Consider the following 2,651-nt stretch of genomic DNA (forward strand, 5'->3'; position numbering starts at 1 on the left):
AATATCCTTCGTCATACCTATCCACCAGAAACGTTCTTTCAAATCCAAATACATCTTGGTGTTTCTGGGGTGTATCGAGTATGGTGAGTCATGAGCCTCCTGTAGTATTAACTTCCTGATCTCTGTGTTATTGGGCACGTATATCCGGTCCTCAAACCATAAAGTATCGTGCTCATCCTCACGAAAACCTTTGGCCTTTCCTTTGCTCATCTTCTCTTTTATCTCGGCAATCTCTTTGTCATCCTTCTGAGCCTCTCGAATCCTATCCAACAATGTAGACTGAATATCCATTGTTGCAACAAAACCTCCTGGGACAATCTCTAATCGAAGTTCCATGATATCCTCTGCTAACTCCTTTGGCACTCCCTTACTCGCAAGTATATTAGCATAACTCTTCCGGCTCAAAGCGTATGCTACGACATTAGCCTTTCCTGGATGATAGTGAAGCTTCATGTGATAATCCTTTATAACTCCAACCATCTCCTCTGCCTAAGGTTCAGCTCCTTTTGTGTGAAAATGTACTTCAAACTCTTATGATCCGTGTACACATCACAACGGTTTCCAATAAGGTAATGTCTCCAAGTCTTCAACACATGCACTACGGCTGCTAGCTCCAAATCATGTGTGGCATAATTTAACTCGTGAGGTTTTAGTTGCCTTGAGGCATACGAAACAACTCTTCCGTCCTGCATGATCACACATCCAAGTCCTAAGCGAGAGGCGTCGCAATACACTTGGAAATCCTTATGTATATCTGGCAGTGTCAACACTGGGGCTATAGTCAAATGTTTCTTCAACTCCTAGAAACTTGCCTCGCAATCTTCCGTCCATTTAAACTTAGTATCCTACTTTAATAACTCCGTCATTGGCTTCGCAATCTTGGAAAAATTCTCAATGAATCTCCGATAGTATCCTGCGAGCCCAAGAAAACTACGGATCTCGCTAACTGAAGTGGGTGCCAACCATTCAGTGACTGACTGAACCTTGCTGGGGTCTACTGCTATACCTTCTCCTGATATAACATGTCCAAGGAATCCGACTTCCTTCAACCAAAACTCGCATTTGCTGAACTTGGCATACAACTGGTGTTCCCTGAGTTTCTCGAGAACTAATCGCAAATGCTCCTTGTGCTCCTCTTCATTCTTCGAGTATACCATAATATCATCAATGAACACCACAACAAACTTGTCGAAATATTCCATGAATACCTTGTTCATCATGCTCATGAAATAGGCAGGGGCGTTAGTCAGTCCAAACGACATGACCGTATACTCATATAATCCATACCGCGTGGTGAATGCTGTCTTTGGTATATCTTTCTCTCGAATCTTCAACTGATGGTATCCCGATCGTAGTTCGATCTTTGAAAACACCTTAGCTCCTTGCAACTGATCAAAAAAATCATTGATCAGCAGCAGCGGATACTTATTCTTAATCGTCACTTCATTTAAGGCCCGATAATCAACAACCATTCTTAGGGATTTATCCTTCTTCTCAACCAAAAGTACTGGGGCTCCCCAAGGTGATGAACTTCTTCGAATGTAACCTTTCTCCAATAACTCCTTGATTTGTTTCTTAATCTCCTCTAGATCGTTTGCGGGCATCCAATAGGGTCTCTTGGATATTGGCCCTGTACCTGGCAATAGCTCTATCAAAAACTCGATGTCTCGATCCAGTGGCATGCCTGGTAACTCCTCTGGAAAAACATCTGGGTAATCCTTTACTACAGGCACTTCCTCCTGAACAACTCTTGTGAGGGTATTCACTTGGCTCCTCCTAGGCACATGCCTAGATACATACTTAATCCTTTTTCCCTCCGGGGTGGTGAGATAAATTGACTTACTAGCACAGTCAATACTTCCTCCATACTTTCACATCCAGTCCATGCCTAATATCACATCCAATCCTTGTGACTCCAAGATAATTAGGTCAGACGGGAAAACATGGGTGCCAATGGTTAGGGGTATCTGATCGCACCATCGACTAGCCATATATTCTGCTCCAGGTGAACTCACTAGGAGAGGGGTCCTAAGGGTTTGGGTCGGTAGTTTAAACTTATCCATGAATCCCCTTGATATGTATGAATGCGATGCACCAGTATCAAAAAGAACAAGAGCGGTAAATGACTTAACCAAAAACTTACCTATTACCGCGTCCGGCTGCTCTTCAACCTCCTCCACGTTAACGTGGTTCACTTGTCCTTTGTTGAATGGATTGGGCTTCTTCCCAGCGCTCCCATTTCCGTTTCCATTCTTACCATCAGGGCACTCCGTGGCATAGTGTCCAATCTTCCCGCACTTGAAACAAGTAACGTGGCTTAGGTCCCTCTTGGTGGGTGTGGCTGGATTTGGGCGGTTCTGATTATTGCTTGCTCCATTCCCATTACTAGGGCCAGTATGATTATGGTTACTCCCTCCATTATGGGTGTGGCCTCCATGGTTATGAACAATTCCTCCCGAGTTCGGGGTTAGGCGAGGCTTCTGCTGAGCTCCTGAGTTATACCTCCCTTGTCCATACTTCCTCTTACGGTTCTCAATCTGCTGCTGCTTCCCTTCAATCATAAGAGCCTTATCTACCAACTCCTGGTAGTTGGTGAATGTTGCCACCATCAACTGCATACTCATCTCATCATTCATCCCTTCCATAAATTT

The sequence above is a fragment of the Triticum urartu genome, chromosome 5A (assembly GCF_056163025.1).
Source record: "Triticum urartu cultivar PI428250 chromosome 5A, HENAU_Tu73, whole genome shotgun sequence".
Classification (NCBI taxonomy): Eukaryota; Viridiplantae; Streptophyta; class Magnoliopsida; order Poales; family Poaceae; genus Triticum; species Triticum urartu.